Below are 9,055 nucleotides of genomic sequence, written 5' to 3'. Positions count from 1 at the left end.
CCGGGTAGAGTCTCTTGGGTCTATTATTTGTTTCCATCTGGTAATTTATTTCTTCATAAGTATGTTGTTGGATGGCATCATAGGTTATATCAATGATTTCTTCTGCATCCTTACACATATCCTGTTCATTGTTCTCTTCTTCTTCTTTTTCTTCTTCTTCTTCTTCTTCTGTTTCTTCTTCTTCCTCTTCTTTATCTTCAACTATTTGCAGATTTAGTCTCGACTTAATTATATTTTCTATCCAGACTAAGCATGTTGAGCAGAATACCTTTGTGTCTTTATTTTTTATTTTTTGCTGTATTTCAGCACATGTGGGATGTGTTGGGACATGACAGGCATCACATTTTCTAATTAATTGTTGAGGATTATTAATGGAATACCATATCTTACATGTATTACACCATTTTGGCATTCTTTTTCCCATTGCATCAATCAGCATATTCACCATATTGGACTTCTTATTGTTCTTTGATGGAATGTGTTGATTGATGTAGACTTTCTTTATAAGTTTCTTTAACACTTGGATTTTCTTTGGAATTTCTTCTATTATTTTGCTGATGTTTTCCGCAGATTTGCTCTAGTTTATTGGATCATATTGTTTCAATATGTCTGCGAATATTCTTCCGTCACATTGGTTGACGTTACTAGTGACCTCTGTTATCAGACGGTCGAGCTCCTGTTTCGCCAACTCATGGAATTTATTTTTGCTGAGTCCAGCGATGTCTCTCCAAGCCTTGCCCGTGTTGTACATAGCCATCTTGATTAGATTTTTAGTAATTCACAAGATAACTATTCTATGCCGACGTTTTATCCCACTTCTCCGACCTCAAACTAATCACTGACTATTCACGAAAACTTGTAGCTATATTGCACTCGATAGCCTTTTGTTATCCGCGTTAAATCATGATATTTATAGGGCCGCAAAAGTTTAATCACTCACCGGCACACAGATACAAAACTGAGAGAGAGAGAGAGAGAGAGGGGGGGGGGGGTTGTCTTTCATAAGGCTTTCAACTTCATTTTACCTTTTTCTCAAGTATAAAGAATCACATTGCTTTTTTATCCGATAAATAATTTTCAATGATTTTCTGGACAAATGTCACCAGATTCTACTTTTAGGAATAGAATAAAAATTATAACTTTTGATTCTTATTTTCTTTCCTTCCCAATATTACCATCTGTGGTCATTATGAATATCTTTTGCCAAACAAGTATTCTTATGTTATGAAATATATTATTCTCTTCATCATAATCAACAGGTTTAATTGATTCTCGAATAATAAAAAATTTCAAGTAATAACGATAATTATTAATGCTATATGAAGAAGAGAAGTTTCTTGAAAGTAGAGTCACTGCTTTATCATTTTAGACCTTACTGTTGTTTTACATTTTTTTTTTAATTAAATAACTTTTTACATAGACTGATGGAGTATATCGTAAATTCAAGATCAGCATGAAAACATGAATATGATAGAAAATGTAGTGAGAGAATATGTGCTGAAGAAGCCAGACAAAATATTGATAATTTCCCATGATGTTTCGAGGAGGTGATTCACTAAATGTAAAATTAATAATTAACTAACAAGGTAGCTAAATAAGAGTTTTCAGTTACAGTCTAACTGATTGCTAGCGCAAATAGCAGAAAGCCCCAACGTTAGTATGTCGTGGAAAGTAAAACAGTGAATAATGATGAGTCGGAGATAGAAATTCGTGTGTAAAATATCCCTAAGTAAAAGTTTAAGTAGATGGATTAGCGATAGACTGAAGTATCAGCTAAGTAAAAGGGAGCTGATAAGGGAAAAATTCGGAAGAGTACGCGAGAGAGAAAGAGGGGTGAAAATATCGCTAAGAAAATCTTAATATCAAGAATTAGCAGTAGTGACTTGAACTCATAGAAGAAGAGAAGCTACAGTACTAAGAAACCCATGAAGGGAAGAGGTTGGTGATTTCCTCATATCTGGTTTGTCGGCACAGGTTCTGCATTAATTTATATATTGATTGAGATAGAAGGAGTATCGGTAGGAATAAGTTTCAGCATGAGTCAGAAAGAAACTGAAAGAGAAATGATTAATAAGTAGTAATATCAGGGGAGACAGGAAATAAATGCAATAAAAAGATGTATGACAGTAGTGTTATTTCACATCCCAGGTTAATTTGTTAATTAATAGGTCTGTGACAGTAGAGAAAAGCGGCTCCGTGTACCTTACCTTATTGCCTTATTTTTTTGTTTGGGTTCCCCCAGGTCCCTCAGTGTGAGGCACCTCGTATATCCACCAGAGAGTTGCTAATACATCTTCCGGTGTATTTTGCATCTTCCAGTCTTGGATGGTCTGGGATGCATCTTAGGTATTTATCGAGCTGATTTTTAAACGCATCTACGCTCACTCCTGATATGTTTCTTAGATGAGCTGGCAGCACATTAAATAGTCGCTGCATTATCGATGCTGGTGCGTAGTGGATTAATGTCCTGTGCGCCTTTCTCAGTTTACCTGGAATGCTTTTTGGCACTATTGATCTACCTCGGCTTGCTCTTTCTGATACTTTAAGCTCCATGATGTTTTCAGCAATTCCTTCTATTTGCTTCCATGCTTGTATTATCATGTAGCGTTCTCTTCTCCTTTCTAGACTGTATAGTTTTAAAAATTGCAGTCTTTCCCAGTAATCAAGGTCCTTAACTTCTTCTATTCTAGCAGTATAGGACCTTTGTACACTCTCTATTTGCGCAATATCCTTTTGGTAGTGTGGGTACCATATCACATTGCAGTACTCGAGTGTACTACGCACATAAGTTTTGTAAAGCATAATCATGTGTTCAGCTTTTCTTGTTTTAAAGTGTCTGAATAACATTCCCATTTTTGCTTTACATTTAGCCAACAGTGTTGCTATTTGGTCGTTGCATAACATATTCCTATTTAAAATTACACCAAGGTCTTTAATTGCTTCCTTGTTTGTGATTGTCTCATTATTAGGTCCCTTGTATGCATACACCATTCCTTCTCTGTTTCCATAATTTATTGATTCGAATTTATCGGAGTTAAATACCATCCTATTTATCTCCGCCCATTCATATATTTTGTTTAGATCTCTTTGTAGTGAGTTCCTATCTTCATCACAAGTAATTTCTCTACTTATTCTTGTGTCATTGGCGAAACTTCTCACTACGGAGTTTTCAACATCACAGTCTATGTCTGAGATCATAATAACAAATAGCAGTGCAGCTAATACCGTACCTTGGGGCACACCAGATATTACCTGGGCTTCATCTGATTTCTCGTCATTTGCAACCACTATCTGTTTTCTGTTTTGCAGGAATTCTTTTACCCATTTTCCTATCTTTCCCACAATATTATGCTTTCTCATTTTTTTCTCCAATATGTTATGGTCTACCTTGTCAAAGGCTTTTGCAAAATCTAGATAGATCACATCTGTGTCTTTTTCATTTATCATATTATTGTATATGTTTTCATAGTGAGCTATCAGTTGGGTCTGTGTACTTTTTCCAGGTACGAAACCGTGTTGACCCATATTAAACAAATTATTTTTGACCAAATGGTTCATTATTTTCTTTTTTATTACCCTCTCATACACTTTCATAATATGTGATGTTAGACTAACAGGTCTATAATTGCTTGCCTCTAGTCTTGATCCACTTTTGAAGATAGGGGTTATATAAGCTAATTTATGTTTAACATATATCTCGCTCATATCTAGATATAGATATTCGGATAGGTTGTGATGGGTTCAATGGTAGACCGAATTTTGTGTGAATTTGTTAGTATGGTGTGGGAGACGGAAGGTTTTTTTGCTGTAGGATATGTAGTGATATATGGCGACTAACCATCTATGTTACACTTTCCTAGGCTATGTAAAACAGAATTTGCATGGGTGGAGGGTAGGCTATAAGTGCATGTTGAGGGACAGAAGAAATTCCAGATAAGGAATGTTAAGGTTTTATTGAAAATGTGGTTGTCCGTAGGTGGAAAGGTTGGGGTAGACTTGGGGTGGGGTTTATGTTCTGTAGGGGAGTGAATGAAGAAAGGGACTAAAACTTGGATGTAAGAGACGTGACGAGAAGAAAGTAAAAACATGTGAGGAAACCTTAAATTTGCGTGTAGGCCTACCTTTAGAAAAGGAATTATAGATAGTGAATTCTTTTTGTAAAAGTCTTAGAATTTTGAGAGAATCGAGGAATAATAAAATTAATGAATAAAGGAATTGATATTAATGCAGACAATATGGCAATGTCAAAATTATCTTAATTAAGATTTATATCAGAAGGGGGAAAGTGCTGAATGTGCATGTGACAGTGGTTAATGAAGTTTACTTACGTTAGGCTTTTCTAGGAGGAGGGTAGGAACAGAGAAAGGCCGAAAGAGTGTGAATGTTTTCATGAATGTATTTAGTGACTTATTCGGGTGTGTAAGGAGGAGAGTGAATTATAGATTGATGAAGATGTGTGGGTTTCAGGACAGTTAAGAAGATAAATAGCTAGAGGAACGTTACCTGTTAAGCTATCACCATTTTTGCAGGTTCTATTTTAGATGCTAACAATATGCCAAGAGCAAAGATACGAGTAGCCCATTCTAAGCCTATTAATTATGACAACTAGTTTTCGGTTAGTAGTTTTAGTTTTATCAATGGGATGGAGATTTGCGCCAGAAATATACCACATAGCAGATCGGGATTCAGAGAAGAGTCACTGTCAGATTTTACATTTTTCCTGAAAGTTACTGTGCGTTACCATCTGCTTTTTTAATTGTTTAAGGGAGGGGTGCACGGTTATACTAACGGAAGTGCATAGCAAAGCGTTATTTGTGAGGCGATCAACCATTTCATTACCATAAATTCCAACGTGACTGGGGATCCAATTGAAAGTAATCTTTTTCTTCTCACTTGTATGAGTAGAGGCTAGGGCATTAGTAGTGGTTATCAGATGACTATTTCCAGAATTACCTCGATTTTAAGGGCTTTAATGACATCTGTTAGAGTCAGTATGAATTATGATGTCTCGCATTGTTGACACCGATTTTCTATAGCATTTGTTTTGCCGACACTTTCTGTCTGAAGAATTGAGGCATAACCTAAAAGTCTCAAATTGTTAACAAAGAATTCACAGAATACGGCAGCCGCAGCAGCAGCAGGGAGTTTTGATCCACTGAAGCATCTGTAAAATAAAGATTTTTTTTTATTTAGTTTTATCAATAGTAAATTGAACCAGTATTTCTATTTGTTTAGGAAAACAGAATCCTTTAGATGAGGGGAATATAATAAAATTAGATGCAATTAGATTGGGAATCGTAGGGGTCAGAGGGATATAGTTTTCATAAAGTTTTTCTTACTTAATGAAAGGCTAGATTTTTGCATGTTCAACCCTCTGGTGGACTGCAGAAGGCTTCCAATGTAATTTTTTGGAGAGTCAAGTCTTTGTGCAACTAAAGTAGTCTAAGAATTTCCATCAGATTTTAAAGTTTTGAAGATGATAGATCAAAGTTCAATATTCATTCTATCTGCTAAGGATAAAGGTATCTTTCAGCAAGAAATAGGTGTAGCCTGGTCCAAGTTGGAGCTCCTTTAATTAGCCGCATTGCATTGTTTTGGATGGCCTCCAGGGAAGAGATGAGAGTTCGAGAGAGGCAAGGGAGGACTGGGTGACATATTTCTTGTTAGATCACATAAGTTGGAAATAGAGTTTTTGCAGTAAATTATATGAAAAACCCTTATTTATAGAGGCAATTCTTTTCATAGCTGAGAACCAGGAGGTAATTCTTTGTCTGAGTAATTTTACTTGCATGTAGGGCAACAATTTGCAGTTGATGGTGATTCCTAGATAAGAGAAATCCTGTGTGCACTAAAAAGGGTTATTATTCAGAACAAGATTAAAAGGATTAAAGAAATGTTGAACTGCCATCGCCTATTTTTTTCTAGGAATAATCTTGAGGCCACTTTCTTTACTTTCCTGAACAACATTGTCAAGGGGTAATTGCATCATTTGTGGATTCTAGGTGCTGAAATGAGGACATACTCTGCAGATATAATTCGCATAGATGATTATTTCTATCCCCTAAGGGAAGGATCTTAATACGAACATTGAAGAAAAAGGGGGCTAAAAATACCTCCTTGGGGAGTGCCATTCTCCAAGGGGTGGATAGCGGTAGTGGCCCCTTGGAAGGTGACTCTGGCTTCACCATTTTGGGTATGATGCTGGATCCATGATAAAAGATTAACTTTTACTCTTTTTTGAATAAGAAAAAATTGGGTAATAGTTTACAACACCACGCTCTCCATTTACTCCAAAATAATGCAATCCTGCAGTTCTCATCTTCTTGCACAATAATTAGGTGGTTATCTAAATTCTTTGAAAGCAATAAATAACAATATATGTTGCACAGGGGGGGGGGAGGGGGAGAGGTTTGTGGAGGAGGTACTATACAACCTGAAACCGACATCATAAACATAGTCAACCAAAGAGGTCATGACATCAGCGTACATTTGGTATATATTCCAAATATTTACTAAATTAGAAATTGAGTAATTACTCAAAAGTGTCACTATTTGTGATTGGTATATTTTACATGGTAAATACTTGACAGTATATGTTATATTTTTTTTTTTAATGAAACTTTTTATGAGAATGACTATTTTTACAGCGTATGTTTTCATTGGCGGGAAATTGAAACAGAGAATGTCAGATCGTACAATGGCGCTGTCAGCATGGAGCCCTTGAAATACGAATGTGGCTGTGTGAATAGTATTTTTGTGTTAAGGGATAATTTGAAGGAGAAAAAATTTTTAATAAAACAATTACAGGAACACGGAGTTATTAATAAAGAACACAAAATATGTGGCCGTTGTGATAATAAGTGCCAACTTGACAGTAAAAGGTGGGTTTGGTGGTGCCAGAAAAAAGTTGCCATTAGAAAACAGTGCCAAAAAGTGCTATTATTCTGTAGCAGTGTTTAAAGGGGGTTGGCTGTCCCAGGCCAAGGTGAAGGATGGAGATAATTTATTTTTTGGCGGAATGTATCTAGACAAAATATTCACATAAGAATTCATCCGAGGGGAAATAGGGTGGACTAACAAAACCATTGGTGACTGGTCTAATTTTATCAGGGAGGTCCTTGAAAAATACTGTGAAGTGGTGAGGAAGCCTATTGGAGGCCCGGGTTTAACAGTGGAAATTGGCGAAAGCAAATTTGGGAAAAGGAAGTACAATAAAGGCCGAACAGTGGACGGCCAGTGGGTCTTTGGAGGTATTTGCAGGGAGACTCGTGAATGTTTTGCGGATCCAGTGGTAAATTGGGACCGGGAAACATTGTTGGCAATAATTAAGAAGTACGTGTTGCCAGGTACCACCATTATATCAGATTGCTGGAAAGCTTACGATTGTTTGGGAACTGAAGGCTTAGACCACCAAACAGTGATTCATACTTATAAATTTGTGGACCCAGAAACTGGTGCCCACACCAATACCATTGAGAGGCAGTGGTGCAGTTATAAGGAGTGGGTGCCGAAATTCAGCCGGAAGAAGTACCATTTCAGAAGGTATCTGGCACGATTCTATTTTTTGTTAAGGTGGAAGAGCCTAGTAGACTGTTACCACCATTTCCTGCTTGCAATGGCAGAAATGTACCCTCCCACAAACTAGGTATGATATTTTGATATAATCTAATATAGTAGTAAAGTAAATGAAAGATCAAAAACTAGTATAGCGGCAGTAGGTCTAAGGCAGGCATCCTCACGCAGGGGTCAATAGATAGTGTTACTCTAGCAAACGTATTCTTGGAAAAATAGTGATTTTCAAAAAAGTTTCTTTAAAAAATACACTTTAATAAGATTTATCATCAAATATTTCCCAAATATAAAATATATTTGGTGAATATATACACTTTTGAGTAACTGATCCATTTTTAATTTAGTATATATTTTGAATATATACCAAATGTACTCTTTCGGGACCATGGTGCCCCCGTGCCAGTAGTTCAGCGTCTCTCGTTAAAGCTGGATAGGTAACTTATACAAATTATGGTGCACCATTCTGGATTTAATAGGGCCCAGGAATCAGTGGTCTCGTGATATTCCAGGCTATTTTTTGGAAAACTGGCACATTGAAAAACAAAGAACGTTTCAAAATCTCAGTGTTTTCATTTGTAAACGGGCTACTGCGGTACCTACTACTTGAATGGTGCGCTATTAGACAACTTTTGAGAGACCAGGCCGCCTGGAATCATACAGATTATCTATGGAATAAATTCGTGATTATGACCAGGTTTACTGGAATTGGAATATAGCCATGGGCGTTGATCAATGTATTGGTGGTGATATCCATTATTATTAACAAGGTAAGTTCGTTGCGATATTCTATCGAACGGGCTACTCGGACACCCGAGGAAACCCCTCCTCCCCCTCTACCAACAAACCCCTCCCTCCCCACCTGTGCAACATATATTGCTATTTTTTGCTTTCCCAGAATTTAAATAATCACCTAATTACTCTGCAAGAAGATGAGAACTGTAAGATTGCATTATATTGGAGTAAATGGAGAGCGTGGTGTTGTAAACTATTATAAAGAATAGTGTAGCGGAGGTGCTACCTATTTCATAGAAATTTTCTGAGCCTTGAATGACGAAAATTGCTTTGTTATCATTGATAGTAACCATTACATCAGTGATACACTCAAGTGTGCCAACGCCTTCAATATAGGCACAGAGTCTGTGATAAAGAGGATTAACTTTTAATTTTAAATGGATAATTTTCTTCAGCAAAGTTTTTGGTGCAGGTAATCAAAGCAATGGGCCTGCTAGAGTTTTTTTTTTTCCTTTTCCTGACAGGTTAGGTGTCCTGTTGATTCTATTTGGGAGGTCAAAGTCTATTGAGGATTCAATAAATTTTAATAACGAAAATAGTAAAGGATATCCGATAACCTATTTCTTCAGCTTATAAGAATTTGACCTCTGGGGAAAACTTATCTAATGTAATTGAACTCTTCAACCCTCAATGGAGTCAGAAGTTGTTCCTTGAAGCCTTATAAGGAGAGTCCCTTGATGAAAATTCTGAA

The sequence above is a fragment of the Palaemon carinicauda genome, chromosome 9, assembly GCF_036898095.1.
Source record: "Palaemon carinicauda isolate YSFRI2023 chromosome 9, ASM3689809v2, whole genome shotgun sequence".
Taxonomy (NCBI): Eukaryota; Metazoa; Arthropoda; class Malacostraca; order Decapoda; family Palaemonidae; genus Palaemon; species Palaemon carinicauda.
This window is presented reverse-complemented; position numbering follows the sequence as displayed.